Below are 22,506 nucleotides of genomic sequence, written 5' to 3' on the forward strand. Positions count from 1 at the left end.
CATGTGCCCCCACCACAGCGCAGGTTGGCACTAACAGAACAGGATTCCATGTCGTAACAGCAGATCTGTCCACAGCTCTAAAGGACAGGACAATGTGACAATTGTTTTTGGTGTACCTGCTGTGAAAAGCGCATGTTTCCAGACTGCTGCAGGAGCTGCCAGTGAAGTGTGGCATGGTGCATAAACTACCCAGGCAGAAGCGTTAAATACTAATGGAGTGAGCAGCAAACTATGTGGAAATATGTAGTAACATTACTATGGAAGTTAGGGTGGGTGTGAAGATTAAGAGGCAGTGAACAGAACAGCAAGAGTCTCCAGAAGTGACTGGAGGCCAACAGCTCCACCCAAACCATGGAGATCAGAAATGCTGATGTTCTCCCAGTCTGCTGAAAGTACTCCTCTTCCCAAATCAAAGCAGCCCTTCTCCAGGTCTGCAGGCTCGGTTAGGTAGAGCCAGAGGAAGTGGCTGTTTGCAGGTGCCTGAAGAAAGCATTTACTCTTACGTGACTTTCCAGATCTACAGCCTAGAAGGTGACTGTAGTAGCTGACTTGGGGACGGTGTTCTGAGCAAAAGCCAAGACTGATGCCAACACAAGACTGGCAGACACCAAGGTGAGAAGAGCAGAGAACACACAAATGTGAGCAAGTAACAAAAGGTAACAGTCCTTGCAAAAGTTGTCAGCACCAAGACCTGGAACCGCAGGCTCGCTGTTAGAGGCCATAAGAAGATATGAATGTCTTGGGCCCATGACAGAAACTGAACTCCTTACTTCCCGGCGAAGCAATTCTCAGCCTCTGAAGGTCTCCCCGACCCGGTCTGTGCAAGGACACTGCTCAAAACTGCAGAATGCTGCTACCAAGGAAGAGTGAGCTAAGTTTTATTTGGGCTTCTTAGAAGCAGCAGCAAGTGAGTAAGGAGGCAGACTGTTCCTACGGGATCATTTCCACCTCCCTTCTCTATCCCCCGAGTACCCATCTTCTAGCCAGAAGAGGTGCAGTTGAAAAAGGCACATCTCAAACAAAAGAGCACACAGTCCATTACCATGGATTAGTATTCAGCTTTGGCAGGGTAGCCAAGCAACATGACTCTGAACCAACCTAATCTGTTAAGGCCTCTGGTAAGTAAGAAATGAAAAGGAAACCACAGCTCCGAAATTACCTTAGAAAAGGCTGAAGTAGAAACAAACACAACCGGTGACCCTAAGACTGTAATCAACAGTAATCAACAGGCTGTCTCGTACCCTGACACTCATATATACCAAAAGGTTTCAAAAGTTTTATTGCGGGGTTGTGGGGTTTTTTTGTTTGGTTTTTTTTCAGAAAAATCCATCTCAGGTGCTAGGTTCCATGTGAAGAAAAATCATATTACTTACAGCTGGCTAAGAGATTTTGAAGAGACTTCAGTTTTTTAAGTCAAGCATATGAAGAGACTTCTGGTTTCAGAAAACCAAGAAAATGAGCAGTTTGGGGATTTAAGAAGTACGTGTTAGGTTGCATGGACTCTGAAGCAGAAAAACTGGGCAAAAATTTATTCTGATATACATGATGCAGCACAACACAAACCATCAGGTTAGTCTAACCTCTATTTTCAGTGTTTAACATTAAAATTAAAGTTAGCCTTTTATAACAGTGAAAGACTGCAATCAGTGTTTGGAAAGCATCCCACAAAATTGTTAAACAAAACCCAAGCTATTCTTCTGTGATTTCTGTAATGAAAATATTTATCACATTAACCAAGAATTCTACATCAAAAAATATTTTTAACAAAGGTTTTGCTATCATTGGTTACATACACATTAGAGAAATTAAAAAATCATTATTATTTAATGAAAAATAGAACAAAGCATCTTACATGCTATTCAAAAAAAAAAAATCTAACTGGTTTAAGGATGGAAAACAAAGTCTAGTATCAGAGACAAACCTGCCAAGGTGGTGTCTTCAACCCCTGGGGACTGTATTATTGTTCCTGAGGGCTCCCCAATTCCCCTGGTGCTGCTTCTTGACCTTTACACGCTACATTTCCACATTCTTCATCCAACAGCACGCAGCTTCAGTAATTCCTCTACAACATACTAGTCTGTCAACAGCGCTGTCCAAGAGCAACACCCAGAGGCTAAATGTACTGCTGCAGCAACTCTGCACATTTTGACCTGTTTCTTTCTAAGAAAGGAAAACCTTCATAAAGATAAGCAACAATTTCCTGCAAAAATAAAGAGCTGACAAAACTCTTTCAATGGTAACATTAACAGCAAAGTGTTTCAGGCAAACAAACACGCTCATGAAAAGCACACCTTTGCAGCTGTTGTGAACAATGTTTAAGAACAGATGATATGTACACACACTTATGTAAAGCAAATGAGCATTTTTACAAATGCGTGCGTACAATATTTTGGCTGGCAGCAGCACTGCAAAGGAGCAACTAGAAGGATGTCTGCTCTCTATAAAGCCAACTGCATTTTTCAAATGCAGAAGAACAGAGAAGGGGCAGGCCGCCCTCTCCTTCCTTTACCAGTTCTCAAAGCAGTACTACTTTTTTTCCTTAAATCTTGAAGGCAGCTGCTGTAGGAACATCTTGACTATGCCATAACAAAAATACTCCAGCAAAAAGGTGCACCTAGAGCATCTTTAAGAGGAACATATCTGGAATCACAGCATGAAGGGTAGAAAACTGGATACAAAAACAAGTTACTAAAGGTTCATCTTTAAGATCTCTGGCATCTAACAAGACTGTTCTCTGTAAATTTAAAGCCTATATAACGGACAAAGAAAAAGGCTGACAAACTAAGAACACAATCAGTAACACCACACTTATACCCTTGAACACTTACTTAGAATAGAATGCATTTAAAAGAAAATGCAGTGAAGACTGTGTAATCACAAAACATGACTGCACCTACCAAACCTTTTATATTTTGAAATTTCAGATCAGGACAACGATTTCACAACCAAACAAAAATAGAAGTCTCCATCAAACAACTGATGAAAAAGTTTCACATCTATTGAGTAGGGTTTGCTCCATTCTCCTCAGTTAATCACTTTTTTTTCCCCATCTGTCTTCTCAGAATCATGGTCTTTACACGGCTCCGGTTCTTCACCTGGTTGTGGTGAAACTGGAATCGTATCCACCTCAAGGAAGCAATCATCCCTCAGCACCTGCTCAGCCATCGGTTTGTTACGGCAGAACAAATCCAGGAGAAGAGATTTAACTTTATCATCCTGCAAACAGAGGGAGAAGGATTTCATCAGTAAGTAAACCAAGCTCAACTACAAATAACAACTAACTATTTGATGAACACATCTTGTAAGTGCTTAGGGCCCAAAGCCCTCACAAAAGGTTGTACCACAGTATTCCCAATGGTCAGCAACACTTGACACTTTGCTCATTAACAACAAAATAAAAGCAAGTGTTCAGCACCAGGTCTGTCAACCTGGCGCCAGCAGACTTCACAGAAGAGCGTGAGTTGTTATGTTTTAAAATATCAATTCACTGAAATACCATGAGTTATAGAAATACTGACGCTGGTCTTTCTACTGAGAAGGAACAGAACAGGTATCATTCACCTTCTACAACTTCATCTTTTAAGTTCTGTCATATTGCTTTATCTCTCTACAAGAGCACAAGAAAGGAAAACAAACTAAAGTAATGGGCCCTAAATCAACAGCAGCTGTTTTGCTGTTCACCCATCACTTATGCTTAGGCTCTTTGGATTTATCAGAAGGGATTACATACCTAAATGCTTAGTGCATGAACAGTGCCAGACTCCATACACAGAACATAAAACCACGGCTGCTACGCTTATGCATAAACATCACCTGTTGAGGGAGGAAGAGCACACACTGGATTTGGAGCAGGGGACTGCAAGAGACACAATCTCCAAGACTGATCTCAAGATGTAGACTACCAAAACTCAATGGGACCAAAATCCTTCCATAGGAAGTCTGGCTTGTTCAGGGTCTCCCAACACAGCAACACCTCTGCCCAGGGTCAATAAACCAGCCAAGCACAAGATACCTGTACACCTCTCACCTATCCCCATTTCACCCAGACCGAAGAATCACTGTGATGCGAAGAAATGCACACATGTAGTCAAAACTGGAAGACAGAAACAAGCAGACAATTTCCAACTCTTCCACTAATTATCAGAGTGACTCTGGAGAATCAGCCACTCCCCAAACAATCTGAAATCTAGCTGAAAAGATGAGATCTGAAAACTGTTGCTGTTACAGACATAAGAGATTGTTAAATGTTTAGAAAACATCTAAAATACTTAAAGGAAAATCTCTAGTTAAGAAGATCCAAACATGTGCAATGAAATACAGGAGTGAACCACGACTACACACTTCCTCTGCAAAAAGTAAAGAAAGCCTGAGCATTTAAAGAGCTTGATAAGCTTTGTACTTGTGTATTTGCATTTCATTATATTATCAAATGTCTGTCAACAACAAATATCCCCTTCTCACCATCTTTTTGCACTAAGGAAACTGAAGATTGATTTCACAAGGAATACTGCTGTAGGACAACATTTCACCGTGTCTACTCCATTCCGTTGTGCTTGCTCTTACTTTTTTTTAAAAATAAAAATCTGTAAAACTGGATGCTGAAACACACTGAACACTGAAGCTTGGCATGGCAAAATGAGTGGCTACAAGAGCTTGTCTCTAAACTTTCCTTTTCCTCAACAGTTACCTAACATTAATATCCCCATTTTAAAGCTTAATGTTATTTTCCTGGGGCAATTTTACATTTGCTGAAGACAACAAAAATTTTACTAGTTGCAAGTACGAAATCAAATTCCCTGACTTCTGAAGAGACAGGTTCCTAATTCAAATACCTCCTTTGAGTCTATAACTTGGGTGTCATTCAATTAATAGTTATCTGTGAGGAAGCTGCTCCTCCTGAGACTGGAGTTAAATATTAAGAAAAGTCGGGGGTTTTCTACCTTCTCAAACATCATTTTATTTGTGCATGCTATTTAGAATTATCCAAGCAGTCAATTAAGAACATTTTATCAACCCAGCACTTCCAATGCAATGTTTGACTTTAAAAAAAAATAATCAATTAACCACCAAGAGCACTCTAATCTTCCTCATCTGACAATTAACATACCATGACAACCACATCGACCTCAGGCGTTCCATCTCCTTTTATGCCAAACTCCGGGTTTTGAACACAAAGCTGTAAATGAAAAGATACATAATGCATAACACTGGTGGGGTTTTTCCCCTTTAGTTTAACAAAGCCAAACATCAGTCAAGGAGATTCCAGGTTTCAAGTGAAAATGGATTGTTATAGGCAAATGGCAGGGAAATGCTTTCTTCCCCAATTTCACAGTAGGGTAAAACATGCAAGGGGCTCAAGTTCCCCTTACACAGAAACAATGGGGAAAAAAGTTAGCATCAGAAGAAACTTTGAGGTCAAAAGAAATAGACTTTTAAAAATATGACTCAAAGTCCATGCCCAAGCTGTACCTTTAATTATATAATCCTCTTTAAGAAATGCTGAGGAGTAAGCGCACTCTGACAGACAAATGTGAACCCTGTACCCGTACAAAGTAAAATTTCCCCAGTCTTTACTATAGCCTAGAACCATGCCCAAGTACAGCATTTTTCAAAACCCGGCCTGCAGGTTAATCTGAAAATGCCTCTATTCTGAACAATTACAGAGACAGCACAAGGAAACGTGTTTAGTCAGTGCTGGGCGCTTGTGACAGAGCAGCAGAGAACTTGGAAAACCACTGTCTCGATTTTAGAAGTGGCACTGTTGTTTAATGAGGGAGAACATAATTTCAGCTGCCCAACATGAAACTGGCAACTGTTGAACATGATACTAACACTTGAGCTAAAGTTTTCTGTCAAATGATCAATACAACACCAAGTCCACGCTGCAGATGAGTCACACGTGGATTAACCTGAAATTCAGCTGGCAAACTGGGATGAGGTTTCAGAATAATGCCGATCTTGTCACATCCCAGATATTCTCTTCAAGAAGAGCCAGCCATTTGTAAAACTGCCTTTGTTTTTTGGGGTTTTTTACTTTTTTTTTTTTTTAACCTCTCTTCTGCTCGTAAAAACCTTTTTTCTAGAACAGATGAAGATCTGGATAGTGGTACTGGAAGTGTTCTGACTGAACCATACCACGTTAATAAATTATAAGGATCTGTGATATTAAGCTACACTTTAGTTCATCTATTTCAGTAGAAAAATTACTTGATTTGAAGCAACTGCTTCCTAAATTGGGAATAAAACATAATGAAGAATGACTTTTATATGAACTGGCTTCATGTTCTCAGCACGGTAACTGACAGCAGCTCCCTATCAACTTGCAGTTGACACCTCTGTTACGAAGCGTTTCCAAGATGCTGTGGCACAGAAGGGATTACTGAAGCCATCACTGTGCAGCTGGCAGAACCACCAGTGTTTCCCAGGAAGACCCCCATGTACCTGGAGCTCCAACCAGTACCCAGCAAAGCTGCTCCCGTATATCAAGCGCTCGTGTGAAATCACTGCCTGGGAACGTCAGCACTTGCCGGGCAGCCTGTGGCTTTTCATGTCTGGGAGATTTCAAGTTTTCCCATTCAGAACACGGGGCACTGACACCCTGGTTTGTGGAGGCAGCCATAGAGTGCCAGAAGACAAAAAGGAGATGGAAGAGATGCTGTGCAACATGCCATCAAACACAGGAAAGGAGATTGCTTTCTCCTCCCCAGCATAACACACACTAAGAAACAAAACACCCGTCTAAGCACTGCTGCCAGCAACAAAACACGTGACGGTCCCATCCCTGCTTTCATCTTTCCTCTCTTGAGGAAAATTTACAGAAAAAATGCACTGTCTTCTGCCCACAATGGTAACTCCCATTCATTCCACACTTACCTCTCAGTTGGAAATATGAACACTTATTTAGCCAAAATAGTTCAAAGCAGAAGTTGGAGATAACATTTGTTGCTCTTTATAAGCCTGCTACAGTTCCGTAGTATTTCTAGAAACTCTCGCACAAGCCATGACATACCCAAAACAGAAGGCAGCCGTAAGCGTACGTGTCAGAGGCTGGAGAAGCTGGCTGTCCCATTTTCAGCTCAGGAGAAACTAAGCTCAGGGTACCGACAACCAGAGTGTTTGCAGCAGCACGTTCTTTCTATGGGGAGAAAAATTGTACCCGTGATTTCAAGCAAGACCAACAGCACATGCGTCAACTTTACCATAGAGTTCTGTGCTGACCCAGACTGAAATGTAAAATCCTCCTTTACTGATCACAAAAAAGTGGTGTGTAAAGGAAAAAAAGAGGTAACGTCACACATCTACCATCTGTAACAGTAACAGAAGAATAGGGACGGCAGATCCTATTCCTTAGTAGAACTATTTAAGCTCATAAGGTGGTATAGATTGCAAAACTTCTCAAATTAGAAAAAAAAAAAAAAAGGTATTAAAAGACATTTAGCACTATTTTAGAGAACTTCAGCTCTAAAGTTCAGTTCTGTCAGCTTTCCTATTTTTTCTTCTCTGCCTTTCCGGTCTTTACCTGAAACTAGCTGCTTCCTCCCTCCTGGTTTCCAGCATATTTTAGGACTGCCTACTGTCAAAATAAAAGCTAGACCCTGAGTTTCTATCCTCTTCCATGACAGCAGCCAGTACCAGCTATAGCCAGACCGAAGAAGACTAGTCTCCAGACTGCCAAGAGTACTTGGTAACACACCAGTTACCAGCTCCACTCATGCATTTGTGATCACGCAGAAAGTACAAGCACTGAGCAGTACTGACACCCCTATAGCCAAGGCACAAACTGGATCCAGGCTGTGAACCACTGGTGGAACTTTCCTGCTCTATCACACATGAGCTGCTCACTTCAGCACAGCCCATACCTGCAGGGAGGAGTAAAGAGAGAGACTCTTGCAATTTTCACAATGACACCATCTGTACTGAACACGACCTTTCAGAAAATTCAGCTGTCAAAAATTTTTAAAGCATGTCTCTGTCAAAAAACTGAAATTTATTTCAAGGGAAGCACACTTTGCTGTCCAAACATTTGACACTCTTCATGAGATTAACAGATAATGCATTTCCAAAGCAGAAATAAGGGTTCTCAATGAAAATTAATGTCTATTAGGTTTATTATATTAATAGGACATAATACATATTAATATTTTAAAAATTAAATAGTCATGAAGCAGACCTCTAACACAAAAATGGTTTAGCTCAAACAACTTGAGTTTAGAAAGTCAAAAAGGTGACTACAGCAGACACCATTATTGGAGACTTTGCTATGTAAACACAATGAATAGCAAGAAAATAGCTTGTGTTCTTAAAGAATATTAGATTTTTCCCAAGAACAACTATGAAAGTCTTTACTACAGAAACTGAGGACTAAATCAGAAGCACATATAAATACAGGTATATGGAGGCAACATGTAAAATCCTGTTAATTTCCCAAATACCGCAACAGATTAAAACACAGACGAGAACCCCATTACCTATGAAACAGAGAGGCAAAGACTTCATACGAGCTCGGCCAGCCCTTCTTCAAACACGAGTTCTGACTCTCGCCTCTGATGATGCTGATTACCGTTAAATCCACAAGACAGACAGCCAGCAAACAACTACTGCAGCTTCTCTTTTTTGTTCCACTGGTTTGCTTAACCAGAGCCCACACTCAGTAATTCTTTTCTTCCCCTCCAAGATTAGATTAAGTTTACAAAAACTTCAACAAGACTCAAACTGCCCAACCCTACCCGAAACATGAAACAGGAGTCTCCCTGCTAAGCACAATGTTTATCAATAAACCCTTTGAATCGCACAGTTGTCTGTTTTGATACGTAGCTCTGACTAAAAAGTCACTAAAGGATGGGGGTTTTTTACCTCTGATTTTGTGAAATCAAAGTCTCCGAGGACTCCTCGTTTTCGATTCACAGCAAAAACATTATTGTCATGCAAAGATCCATGTACTACATTAGCTCCATGCAACCTTTGCAGACCTCGCGCCACTCCTTTCATCACTTTTAATGCCTCCTCATGATTTAATTTGTATGTTTATTAAAAGATTGACATGGAAAAAACAAAGCACAGTATCAAGTAAGTTTCTACCCAGAACTAAAACTTTTTTTTTTTTTTTTAAGGTCTGTACACATTCAAAGTTCATGCCAATTCTGTTTTATGAAGTATGGATTCATTCCCAGTAAGATGATGACTTGCACAGTCAGGCAGGGAAAAAAAAAAATGCAGTCAGTGATTAACATATCACTAACTTGAAAAAATAGGGGGGGAAAACAAACAAAAAAACCCCCACATCTCTCCACACACAACTTGGACTTTTACAAGTAGGCCCAAGTCAAACAGAACTAGAGAAAAGACTTCTAGCTACTGCTTCTTTGAGAAGGGATGACTACCCAAACTGCCTACACTGTGTGGGGAAGAGGGAAAGGAAAAGGAGGGGGAGCAAGTGAGGGAGGAGAGGGAAAAAAAATAAAAATTTGCACACACAGCATGCTCTAAAACTTCAATACAGAATGCCTGTCCCTGAACATCTGACATGTTCAACTTCAGTACTTGTAAGATGTACTAGAAATACAGCTGAGGCATTAATTTCAATTAAAAAAAAAGTGTATCCAAGCAAAATCTCTTTTAGGAAGTTATAAACTACTGCCTGACCAGATGCTAAGAATGCCAGTCAAGCTATCCTGTGCAACTTTGTCAGTCACTGTCAGCCACCACAGGAAATACACTTCTGGAACAGCACCAGCACCATAAGATAAAGCAAAACAGTAAGAGTTCAGTTCACAAACATACAAAATAAAATGTTGATAGTTTGAGTTGTTATACTTACTTCTAAAGTTAACGGTGTATCAGCTTGTAAAGCTCTCAGACTTGCTCCTGGGTAGTATGGGACCATTATATATACACCAAAGGACCAGACTTTAACAACAAAAAAAAAACCAAACCAGAAAAAAAGGATAAATGTTTCAAATATCAGGAATACTGGGAAGTTTAACATGCACTAGTGCAATAAACCAATTCATTATGTTTACTAAGTTTTACTCAGAAAGGAAATATTTTTCCGATTCAATGCTCCACCTTGAAATATGTTAAAGCTTTAAGGTCCAACTGCAAGTCTTTCAGCTTAAACCAGAAATCAAGATCATCAGTTTGAATCTTGCCTTGCAGAAAAGAAGGAACAACACTTGCAATAGTCTAGATTTCTCCTGCTGATTCCAAGCTCTGTGATACTTGGTAACTCCCTCTATCACTCTGGCTTCTGAGCTTACACATATAAAGTAGCCCTTAAAAACAAAACAGAGACCCAAGCTATTACTCCTAATGCCTGTAACATTACTGAACTTTTTCTGTTTTTAAAGAAATGCATATTGTTAGGTGCCATCAAATAACTTTCTCTGAACACAGAACTCAATTCTAACGGTCATAGACTGTTCCCATATTTTCTTATTAACTCTTAGAAAGTCTGTACCAACAAAACAGGGAGCATGTCTCTAATCTGAGATTTAAATGAAACAAGTCAAAAGCAAGAAGAAGAATATTTACAACTATGCTTCCCATAATACTAAATCCCCTGGCTTCCCAATTGCTAGCAGATTGGTAGAAAAGCAGAGCAAGGGAAAAGCAGCAGTTCCTGAAATATCTCAGTGAAATCATCAGGAAGACAAACCAGCCTCTCCAAAGAGACAGGAGTAAGGAACAGGATTAAACATCCACCAGGTACCAGAAAGAACAGACAGTAGAGGGGAAGCACTGTTCACTACAACAGTCCTCAAAAGAAGTTAAAAAAAACATCTGGAAGCAATTCAGAAGGAAAACAATGCTTCATGTTCTACAGGCCCCGACAAAAAACTCTGCCATCAGAAAAGGGCTGTTAAATACAGGGATACGAAAGGAACAGCAGAGTTCATTCGGAACCAGCACGTTAATAAGCCAAGGCCTCACCTGCAGCGCCAACTGAAACCAGCACCAGCATTACCTTTAAAAGAACCTTCTGGCCCTGAATTTCTGAACACATTAAAGGTCGCTTCGTGCTCAGTTCCTTCATGGGCTCAAGACCCAAGAGGTCTCGCTCCAGGCTGCATGTCAGCAGTCCACCAGAACCCTGAAGCACATGCACACACAGATCCAGGGTAAGCACGGGGCATGTAACAGCAGGTAAGATTCAGAGGCCTTGACTACCTCTCCTCTTCCTCAATCAACTTAGCAAAGCACAAAACCAGCAGGCACATGTTAAAAAGCATCTGTTGCCAAGAGGCTGGCCATGATGAGGCAGCTAATGAAATACATTCCTCGAACATCTCCCAGAAGAAGGGGAGAAGGAGGAAGACACAGCAAACAATGTTCAGGGTGTTTGTCCCCCAAATGAACAGAGACTGTGCAGAGCATCGCTGGTGCAGAGCCTTGAGAGTGTCCCGAATAATAACCGACTGCACTCAAACAGTCGCTGCTTACCATAGAGTTTAGAATTCCTACTTCTGGATAAAGAAGCGGTAACTCAGGCAACCAGTTCTGTACCAAATACGTAAGCTTCTCCTAAATGAAGGAAACAAGGCCCACAGCTTCAGGTCACTAGTTTCTGACATATATAAACTTACACTGACATTTGCAATGTATACCCAGGACATTCAAATGTACATTGACCATGACTGTACCTCCTTCAACAACATTATTCAAAGTAACAAAAAAAAAAAAAAAAACCAACACACAACAAGAATACAGCAGTTCAATACAGACAGATTTTTGAAATCTCTCGAAGGTGAGTAGTCTTAAGGCCCCAAACAGCTCATGCACTATCATGGAAAAGATTTCATCTTTTCTAGAAGAGGCTTTACTAGACCTAAGCAAAGGAAAACAACTTCATCACGGGTAAGTGGGGAAAGATAGAAATCAAGTAGTAACACAGACCAGGCCAGCATCTCATGCATCTCCAGACCTCACAGAGCTGTAATGCTGCAAGGGAACTATGACACACAAATGTTGTCTCTGCGGAGATAGACATATCGCCACCACAAATTCTGGCGCCCTTCTGCTCGCTCACAAGGCAATGGTTTCCAATTCTTCCCTCCATATAAAGGACTTAAAGGAAGGGTGATCTCCTTCACTTCAGGATAAAAGCCTGTTTTAACCTAGTCATAAGGAAACGTTCCCCTTCCTGCAAGAAATACAGTCTTTCTTCAGCAACTGAGCTTACAATTTTATCTGTAGCTCTTCTGGCTTGAGAACTACAGCTCACATCTTTTTTCTCACCTCACCCCCTTACGTCGTAGGGAAGGGCGGAAAGGTTTAAGAAACCATGTTCACACAGAGATAAAAGTGATTGACCTCCATGCCTTCTCCCATAGGTTTCACCAAAAAAAGGGCCATATTAACATTCAACAACATAAAAATCACATTTTTTGTTTTACCCAGAGTGCACATTAAAACAATTGAAATGCAGATGTGCTTCATACAGGTTTCTTTTAGTTGCCTAAGTAGTTTAATACTTACATATTCTTCTTATTCCTTGGATATTTCCTGAAGAACCCTATTTTGCAGATCAGCAATTTCCTCTTTCATTCTTTTCATTTCAAACTCATTGTAATCATCAGACTGCATTAGGAATAACAAAGTTACAGTGTATAACTCTCATTCTGCTATCATACCAAACAGTAACCTACTACATCAGGATTAAAAAACAGCTTCCACATCACAGTTCTGGAGTTGAACATATTCTCAGATGCGTATTTTACTCAGTCTCCTTCCTGGAAACCCAAGAGATTCTCTTAAAACCTAATCTCTGAGAAAGTTGTTCTCTTTATTTATGTGACACACCAAATGTTCTAGCCATTTGCCTGCTTGTTTCCTAAGTCACAGAGCTTTTTTTTTTTTTTAATTAGCTGATCACATATAGTAACAGCAACATCATTCATCTGCCAGCAATGCCAGGTTCCATAATTCATTCACTTTTTTCTCCCATAAGCAGGCCTTTTCCTCATGTCACCTCATTATTCAAGAACCCTTTTCTCAAGGGGTTTCATTAGCATGTCCCATTTCAAATTCCTCCTGGAAGTTTACTGCCCCTTTACAATGCTTACAGAGAGACAGATGCAGGTTCTTTTTTTCCTTAAGCATGACCAGACTGATTAATGTGCAATCAAACAAACAGCACTGAAGCAGGGGTAATATTTACATTCTTTGGACTTCTCTGAAGGGTAGTGGAGAACCCTGGAAACTAGAACAGACACTGACTTCTGTCATCAAAGTGGAGGTACACGCATTGTCAACAAAGTAAAAACTTAAAAGTAATCACACAACCAGCACAGTAAAGAGAGATGGACAAAACTGTTCAACCGTCACCACAGGGACTTGGTTAAAAGCACAGTGCCGTGACTGGGGACTGAAAAGTGGCTATGTACTGACCTTTTTTTTTCCTTTTTAAGCCATTCAGGCTTCGTCTCAGGGGCCTGTAAAACCTCCACAGTTAAAGGCAAAATTCAGGCCAGAAAACACAAACTGTTCTATATAATTACCACTTACACGGAATAGACAAAATTAAAGTTTCCAAACCAATTTAAAAAACAACAGACAAAGCCACCAACACTGTAACATTTTCACACTTCCTCAAAGTTGTTCTTTTCAAACAGCTTCCGCCTTAACTGGGACTTTAAGCTCTTCACAGTTTCCTTAATTGATAATAAGTTTTTAATATCGGGTTTTCTATTCAGCCATTCCTCAGCATGTTTTTTGAACTAGGAGGAAAATTTAAAAAAAAAAAATACATCAGAAAGTGTTCAAGCATTCTATTTTAATATGCTTTAGTCCAATGCGTTAGAGAAACTGCCTGAAGCCTACCTGAATTCAGCTTTCCAGGGCCCTTCCCCGCAGAAGAGGGGTTTTATTGTGTTTCATTTTAATTACATTAACAATCTTCTGGAAAACCAACATTCTACTTAAAGCTCAATCCCCTTAAATTACATTGTACTGATTTGTAATGAATCCAGAGACTCCAGCTTCTACTGCTTTATTTTTTAAAAAAGTATCTTTGGATTTCAATCAAATGAAGCATTGGCTGAGGTAATGCACAACTGCAATTGTTAAGGTTTAACCCAACCAATCTCTCATCACCAACGTACTCCTAGAATTTCCTTCTAAAGAGATAAGAGAACATCTTTCAAAAATAAATTATGTCAGAAATGGTTACTGGTATAGATTAGTGTGGCAGAAATAAGGCATAAACTCACCTCAACGCTGGCCAAGTATCTGTTCTGTATGACAGTGATCATATTTTGCTCCTGATGAACTTTACGTATAACTTTATTGTAAGCGCTCATAATTATTCCCTTCTCTGCTTCATCATGCTCCTGGATTTAATTACGCAGAGAGAAATTAAAGAATGAGAGTTGTTCTTCATTCATACACACCAACATTTATGATGTAAAACCTTTACTGAGAAATTCCATTGTTAATGGAAAAAAAAATCAGTTACCAGATTTTTCTCTCTCTTCTTAAAGAGATCCTAAAAGGGAAGTTCGCAAGTCTAAGAGGTCATCCAATGGTTTCAACAGAATAAAACTGATTGGCACTTCCATGCAGAAGTCCAATTTCTTACTCCACATGCTGTGACAGATTTTTTTTTAGGATAGCACAGTTAAATAGATATGAAATATTAAAGCATGCAACCATTCTTCTAAGTGAGAGTCACTGGTTCTATCACAGAAAGCAGTCACAAGCAGACTAAACTAATGGTTTGCTGTTAGTATGATGCTACATCAAAGGACAAGTTCAACTTCTGCTGACGTGGCTATTCTCTGGCACAGCAGGGACTCTCACTGCAGAGACAATGGAAGTATCTCAGAGTTAGCAAAAGAAAACGGAGGAAATGCTTATCAGAAAAGGTAAATAACTGGGAAAAAGACTAACAGAAGCATAGAAAATTACCATCAGTAAGGCAAGAACACTTGTCCCATGTGAAATGAAAGCAGTTAAAAACCATTCATCTCACAGGACTGGGGAAAAAAAAAAAATTATCCATACACATTCACCCAGAGAAGCAATCCCATTATTTTAAATAGAAACTTACTTTTCATCACGTGTGTTTTCAACACAAATACCAAACTCAGTACAGTTCAAAGAAAGCTTCTCTGCACATAGAAAGGGAAGAACGAGTTTCCCCAGTTTCTTAGCTAAGCCATACATACAGCTTAGTTAAGTCATACATACAGCTAAGTTCCTGTAACCCAAAGCTCTTTGCTGCCACATTCTCTTCTCTCTGGGGAGCAGCCTGAGTGAGTTTCTATCACATTGCCACAAAAAAAGATGCCGCCTTGTAGCGAATAAGGCGAAGCTGGTGCAGGGTCTGGAGCACAGGTCTGATGGGGAGCAGCTGAGGGAACTGGGGGGGTTTAGTCTGGAGAAGAGGAGGCTGAGGGGAGACCTCATAGCCCTCTACAACTCCCTGAAAGGAGGGTGCAGAGAGGGGGGATGAGCCTCTTTAACCAAGTAATGACTGATAGGACAAGAGGGAATGGCCTCAAGTTGTGCCAGGGAAGGTTTAGACTAGATATTAGGAAGCATTTCTTCACAGAACGGGTTGTTGGGCGTTGGAATGGGCTGCCCAGGGAGGTGGTGGAGTCCCCATCCCTGAAGGGGTTTAAGAGTAGGGTCGACATAGCGCTGAGGGATGTGGTGTAGTTGGAAACTGCCAATGCTAGGTTAAAGGTTGGACTAGATGATCTTCAAGGTCCTTTCCAACCTAGATGATTCTGTGATTCTGTGAAATAAACTCACCCGATACATTAAGAAAAGCTTTAAACTGAAATCAAAGATGTATAAAATATATAGAAGTCACGACACAGCAGGCATGATTAGAACTTACATTTAAGTCGGTATTCAGTTCTTCACAAATAGCCAACTCAACCTTTCTGAGAATTTCATCCGCACTGCCAATCAGTTCCTCTGAATTTGAAGATGCTTCTGACATCAGATCAAAACACTTCAAATAGATTAAAAAAAAAAAGAACAAAAACAACCAACCAAACCAAACCAAACAACCCAGCCTTGCAATTGAAAGGAAGAAGTTAGCAAGCAGACATCAAAACCAAGCAAGAAATACAAAGAGTCAGCACTACTGGGAAGCTAGCCAGGATTTGTGTCAGATCTCACTTTTAACTGCCTCACACTTGAGTGACGACTTCTAGAACAGAGTTAGTCTACCAGGCAGGAAGAAAGTCAATTCTTGCCTTGATCAGGTTTTATTCTCCTAGTCTCATTTTGATTTTTACCAAAAACGAAACAGTAGAAGAATCCCAATCCTTGTCCTATTGAGTTTCATGTCAAAAATCAACATGCGTGCTGTCCATACAGTGACACACAAGATGGCAGTTTCACTAGCGAGTGGGCTTTCCATTCCCGTGTAGTACTACCTGAGATAAAGACATATCCTGGGATCTATTTCACAGTTTATCAACTGTGAAACAAGGTTAAAGATTTCACCAGGAAACCCTCTGTGTTTTCATAGAAGTCAGAAGCAACTTTAGCTTCAAGATACAAGATACAGAGGGTGCCACAGAAAAATCAGTAAGATGATATTATAATTACACTGAATGTTGCCAGCAGTTCTGTTACTCATATCTGCAGAAGAGATGTTACACTGGCAACCAGAACTGAAATGAAAACACGGTCCTGTATTTAACATGCAAGATACACAGTCATAACAGAAACCTGCAAACTCCACCTTGTTCATTTACCTATCAAGCACGTGTATTCCACTGAAAATTGTGAAAATATTTTATTGCCTTAACCTTAAAGGAACTAAAAATAAAAACTTTAACAGTGCAAGTTCAAACAGTATGTTGCTCCCCAAAGCCTGGAGTTGCAGACTGGAAAGGAGCCATCCAGTGTCCAAAAACTTCCTTGTCTGTCATTGACCCACTTCATATTGTAGGTTCTGACTGATCCTATGTGAGACTAATCTGGATTCAGAAAGAGAGGAAGAGGAGTATCTATTTAAAACACATGGAGGGGAAACTCTCAAAGAAGCATTTCCTCTACATGACTGCTCACACTTTTTTAAAAAGGAGCTAGAAGTTAAATTGCAACAGAATAATTGAATATCAAAAGCTGAAATTATTAAGATACAAAAATGAAAATGTCTTCCTTGGTCTACCTAGCAGTGCTTTACCAACCCATGCCAAAAGTCTGCACATTTCCTGTGTCTCTGAGCTCTCTGTGGAGAAGTTCAGATTTGAAACAGGTAAAGCCAAGTTCATCACCACACTAACCACCTTTACTCACTTTCACACCTGCAGAATAGCATGCTGAATTGCACCCAGCAGTCACAGAAACCCATCTGCAGGTTTGCTCACTCTCTCTAATAACTGACATGATTATAAACATTTGCAAGTAATTATATTCATTAACACGATACTGCACATGACATGCACAAGGCTACACTGCTGCCGAGCAGCATTCATCATCAGGTCAAGGAACAGTCACTCATGACAGCGTCTGGCCACAGTAAATGCGCTGGGTACAGTGAAATGCAAGGGCAGAGAAACTATTCGCTGTGAAAGGGCACGACCCTTGTGGATTATGTACAGTTCACATGGGCAGGAAGGTTACGCTGACACAAACTGAGAACATTTATACCCAAGTGCAACAAGGAGATCAAGGAAGCTGGGCCTGCAGGAATGGAGGGAGAGCAGCTCCCAGTCTTCCCAGGAAGATCAAGAGTCCCAAACTGAGAGAGAACATAGATGTTAAGCACAGAGACAGGAAAGCCACAAAGTTACCTCCCTGCTTTACACTTTCTTTACAAGCAGAACTCAATGGATGGTAAGCCACTTCCACCATCCATCTCCTTTTAAGACAAGTAACATGCACTCAACTCACGACTGAAGAGACACAGCATCAGAATGGTATTCCAGAAAATACTGCAGGACATGCAAATAGAAGGGGACAATAAATTCTCCACACTCGGTATTTCAATGAGGAAAAGGAAAATCTATTATGTATTTCTCTGCAGCCTGTACCTAGATCACGTCAAGTCAGATTGGCAGCTTCTTTGTAGTGATCTTTCATCACCTCTTTCAGCAGTGTTTATGAACTAGAAACTTTTAAAATCTGAAGTCTTTGTATCCAAAGGCCACTTGAAAGGACTAATTAAAGCATTTCAGTCACACAATGAAGAGATATGGCACACCCATACAAAAGTTACACTTGCATAAGTCCTGATCTTTATACAGAAGATGTCCTTTCCTAAGAAAGCGTAAGCCCTGGCTCACTGCAAAGGTACACTAAGGATAAAGGTAAATTACACTCTGTTCTGCAACACATTACCTTTCCCTCTGTATTGAGCCACTGTCATTTAGTGCCACAGCTCATCTACACAATCTCCCTGCTGCCATAGGTAGTTGTCCCTACTGACGCCTACTCCTCACAAGCTCAGTTAGACAGTGTCATACTTCATCTTCTACACCAACAGGAAAGACTGACTGTTTGCCTTACCTTTAAGATACCGCTGAACCAGTCAGCGAGAACTTGCAGAGCTGTGTCTGTAGCATTTCTGACATAAATTAATTTCTTCATTTTAACGCTCTTGCTCTTCAAGAACTGTTGAAATGCCTCCTCGGAGTCATCTGCTTCAGAAACTTGACCACACACAGCCTCCAGAGAAGCAGACAGTTCCTGTGTGTCAAGTGAATCAAACAAAAACAAGTTTGCAAACCGGAATAAATTTGTGACAGTATACTAGCTATAAAAAACAAGACATTTAACACAGAAAAAGTTAGCACTACCTGTTAGCATAAAATTATTTCTACTACAAAAGCCTCCTTCTATAGTCCACTTCCCTCTCAGATCTAGTTGCAGTATAGCTACCAGAAAACACAACGCCGAAAAGGATCTCACACAGAAATCAGAAAACTGAAAACGGAAGGAAAAGACACCACTAAAAGTTTAACAGCTCATAAGAAGTCATTTGTATTCTAGTTTCTTGTTCCCTATGGATTGGACTTCAAAGTCATACCCATCAGGACAAAGAGCAAAATGGGGTTCAATTTATAATGCTCCTCATAGAACTGCTCAAATTCAGAAAACAAAGTGAACTTGTACTAAGAAACAAGGTGAGCAGCCAGACACCCAAGAAATGCTTCTGGACTGATCCCTCCCTTCAGAAGTCAAATCTCTTCTGGTGCACCTCATCATCACGCTGATCCCTAGATGAAACAATTACCTACGTCTCTGACACCTGAAGGCCCTTTCAAACAAGTTTTACAGTCTGCAAACTTGTATTTCCGTCTAAAAGCTAATTATTCCGCAGGTGTATGAAGCAAAGGGTCCACCTCCTTTTGACTTGTATTGGAGAAGAAACTGAAATGCTACACATAAGGGAAAGGCATCGAGGCTAAAGCTCAGGGCAAACAGAAATCACTTTTAAACAAAGGGCAGTCTGTCAAACGACCTGAAGAACAAGCGAGCTCAGGGAAGAATCTATCAGTTACCAGTGGAGACAGTGTCCTGACAGAAAGCTGCCTTCCTTGCGCCTGGGTGGAAAGTCACATGCTGAAAAATACTTGAGCACTACATTGGTCTTTGCCTGCAATTTGCTGTAGTTTGAAAGAGAAAATTCTCCCTAAACAGTGGGATTTAGAATAGACTAGACTATTTCAGTTGAAAGGGACCTACAACAATCATATGAGCCCAACTGCCTGACCAGTTCAGGGCTCACCAAAAGTCAAAGCATGTTATTAAGGGCATTGAGGCATGTCCAAATGCCTCAAACACTGAAAGGCACCAACTGACCCTCTAGGAAGCCTGTTCCAATGTTCAACCACCCTCTCAGTAAAGAAATGCTTCCTGATGTCCAGTCTAAACCTTCCCTGGTGCAGCTCTGAACCATTCCCATGCATCTGATCGCTGGATTCCAGGGAGAAGAGCTCAGCACCTCCCCCTCCACTTCCCCTCCTCAGGAAGCTGTAGAGAGCAGTGAGGTCACCCCTCAGCCTCCTTTTCTTCAAACTAGACAAGCCCCAAGTCCTTAGACATTCCTCTCAGGACATTCCTTCCAGCCCTGTCACCAGCTTTGTTTCCCTCCTCTGGATGCACTCTAGTACCTTCACATCCTTCTGAAACTGTGGGGCCCAGCACTGCACATAGTACCCAGGGTGAGGCTGCAGCAACGCTGAATGCAGGGGGATAATCCCCTCTTTTGACTAGCTGGTTATGCTGTGTCCGATGCACCCCGGGACGGGGTTTGCCCTGCTGGCTGCCGGGGCACTGCTGACTCATGTTGAGCCTGCTGTCAGCCGGCACCCGGGTCCCCTTGCAGGGCTGCTCTCCAGCCACTCCTTTCCCAATCTGTACTTCTGCCTGCTGTTACTCCATTACTCTGGTGCAGAACCCAGCATTTTGACTTGTTAAATTTCCTCCCGTTAACCACAGCCCAATGCAGCAACCTATCTAGATCCCTCTGCAAGGCCTCCTGTCCCTCAGGAGTCAACAGCAAACTTGCTAATGGGTGCATTGAACTCCTGCATCCAGATCATTAAGAAATATACTGAACAGAACTGGTCCTAGAATTAAACCCTGTGGAGCACTGCTGCTGACCAGTTGCCAGCCATTCACTACAACCCTTTGAGCTCCGCCCTTCAGCCAGTTCTTCACCCAGTGCACCATCAACCCGCTCATCCAACGGCTGGACTTGTCCAGAAGGATACTGTGAGGGACAGTATCAAAAGCCTTGCTCAAATCCAGAAAAAAATTACATCCACCACATCCCTTTCATCCACTAGGTGGGTGACCCCATCATAGAAGGGTATCAAATTAGTTAAACAGGACTTTCCCTGACTGTGCCTGATTGCATTACTCTTTAAATGCCTTTCAGTAGTACCCAGTATAATCTTCTCCATAATTTTTCCAGGGACTGAAGTTAGACTAACAGGGCTGTAGTTAGGCTGTAGTTCCCTCACGCCCTTTTTATAGATTGGAGTAACACTGGCCAGCTTCCAGCCAGCAGGGACTCCCCCACATTCACCGGACAGACCTTTTGGCAGATGATCAAGAAGGGTCCTGCCATAACATCCGCTACCTCCTTCAGTGCTCTGGGATGAATCCCATCAGGTCCCATGGACCTGGGAACATTCAGCTGATACAGCTGGTCCCTTACAGTTTCAGTGTCCACAAATGGAAAGTCTGGAACAACCCTGGCCAGTCCCGACTCTAATTGAGCTTTGGCCTTTTGTGTTCTCCCTGCATAAAGGAACCACAGCTCTGTACTCTTCCTTGTGAAGCCTGACCTCGCTTCCAGAGATCATAAAAAAGTTTCTTTTTCCTCCTGAGCTCCAGGGAGAGTTCCCTGTTCAGCCAAGCTGGTCTTCTGCCCCGCTTGCTCAACTTAGGACACAGTGGAATCGCCTGCTCCTGTGCTTCTAAAAGGTTGTTCTTAAAAACTAACACTCACAGACTAAGCCCTCAAAAGCAGATTCCCAGGGTACTCTGCCAGGTAGGTCCCCGAATAGCTTAGTTTGCTCTCCTGAAGTGCAGGGTAGCAACTCTGCTGTCCTTTTTTCTCCTTACACTGAAAATTTTAAACAGAAACATTTCATGATCACTGTGGCCAAGACAGCCACCTACCATCACATCACCCACGAGTCCTTCTCTATTCACTAACAGCAAGTCTAAGAGGGCATCTTTCCTAGCTGGCTCACTGAGTACCTGTGACAAGATGTTATCACCTACAAACTTCAATAATTTCCAAGAGCTGCTCATCACAGCAGTATGATATTCCCAGATGATCTCTGGGAAGTTGAAATCTCCCATAAGGACAAGGGCTACCGATCCAGAAATTTCTCCTAATTGCCTATAGAATAACTCAGCAGTGCTTACATCCTGGCTGGGTGATCGGTAGTAGACACCCACTCCAACACCTCCTTTGTTTTCCATCCCCCTAACCCTTACCCAGAAGCTCTCAACCACATCATCACAAACCGCAAGCCCTGTGCAATCAAACCTCTCCCTTACGTTAGTGTGACACCTCCACCTCGCCTGCCTGCTCTAACCCCCCTGAACAGCCTGCAGCCCTCCATTCCAGCACTCCCAGCATGGAACTCATTCTACCAAGTCTCACTAACACCAATGAGACCGTAGCTCTGGGAGCTGACCAACACTTCCAGTTCACCCTGTTTGCTTCTCATACTGTGTATACTGGTGTACAAGCATTTCAGATACGCTCCCGGGAGCGGTGTAAATGTTCTCATGAGGACTGCCACCCCCGGGCAACACCATGCCAACACTTGGCTTAGGTACTACAATCCTGTTGGTATCCCCTTCCCCCTTCATTTGACAGGAGGAACCTGTGCTTTTGTAATAAATAGCATACTTGAGCTTTCAAAAATCCATCATTTTCCTTGCCCACATCATTCCCAACAAGGTGACTGAAGAAACCCTGAGAAAGGCTGCTGACAGTTTACTTATATAGAGCGCTTCACTTTTTTTTTTTTCCTTCTCTCAGATCCTAAAATATGAGCTAAATACCACAGACCT

At 41.5% G+C, this 22,506-nt stretch overlaps 1 pseudogene; it reads right to left on the reverse strand.

The window, feature by feature from the left end:
- Nucleotides 1-2,949: 2,949 nt before the first annotated feature.
- LOC141935933 (serine/threonine-protein kinase 31-like) overlaps nt 2,950-22,506 on the reverse strand; it is a 46,064-nt pseudogene continuing 26,507 nt past the window's right edge.

The sequence above is a fragment of the Strix uralensis genome, chromosome 30 (genome assembly GCF_047716275.1).
Source record: "Strix uralensis isolate ZFMK-TIS-50842 chromosome 30, bStrUra1, whole genome shotgun sequence".
NCBI classification, from domain to species: domain Eukaryota; kingdom Metazoa; phylum Chordata; class Aves; order Strigiformes; family Strigidae; genus Strix; species Strix uralensis.